Raw genomic sequence first — 924 nt, forward strand, 5'->3', positions numbered from 1 at the left:
GTTTTATTCCCCCCCCCCCCATTTTTTTTTTCCCAGTCAGCTGTAATGCTTTGGGCAAGTCACAGAATATTTCTTCAAGTATGACAAGTACACTTAATTGTACTTGCTTATAGACAAAATTCAGACAGCTGAAGCAGTTTTATGTCATGGCAAGTTTTGGGTAAAATACCAAGTAAAAAAAAAAACTGAGGTGTGGAAGTCTGCTTTTGTTTTACTAAGCAGTGATTACAAACGAGATCTTGAAGTGTTCAGTACTTCGAAAGATTAAATTGTAGTTTGGCATGACATAACAGCAGAAGAGTGGATATGCTGTCATTTTAATAGATGCTTTGAATAAAAACTTGGTTTAATTCTCAAGTTCAGTGTGTGCTGTTTGGTAATTAATACTTGGGCTCTTCATGGCTTCCGTTACCCCATCAGCCTGCCTTGTGGCAGAGCATGGAGGTGTTTATTCTCCCCTTCTGTTGAAATTTGACACAAGTTAACCACCCTAGGTGAATTTTTGTAGAGTGTGGTGGTTTTTTGTTGTTTTTTTGGTTTTTTTTCCACAGTTTGACAGATTTGCTAGAGCTCCTCTGAAGCCGAGTCCAGGCCCGGTGTGCTGCGGGGAGGAGGCCCGGGCCTGTGGTGGCCAGGCTGGGCCGCAGCGAGCTGCAGGCCGGGCCCCACTGCCCGCCAGCCCTCGGGTGGTTTCAACCTCTCCCTCCCCTGAGGGCAAGCGCTCGGCCATGCTCAACTCCCTTCCCGTGAGACGTTTAAAAACAACCAGGCCGGTGGCGGGCGATGGCAGAGGGGATGAGGCTGAGCCTCGGCAACGGCCCTGCTTGGCATGGCCATCCCCGGCCTGGACGTTTCCCCTTTCGGCCGTGCCCCGAAGAGCAGCGGTGGCGGTGGGCCGGCGCTGCCGGAGACCCCCGGCTGTGG

The sequence above is a fragment of the Charadrius vociferus genome, unplaced genomic scaffold (genome assembly GCF_000708025.1).
Source record: "Charadrius vociferus isolate BGI_N301 unplaced genomic scaffold, ASM70802v2 scaffold235, whole genome shotgun sequence".
NCBI lineage: Eukaryota > Metazoa > Chordata > Aves > Charadriiformes > Charadriidae > Charadrius > Charadrius vociferus.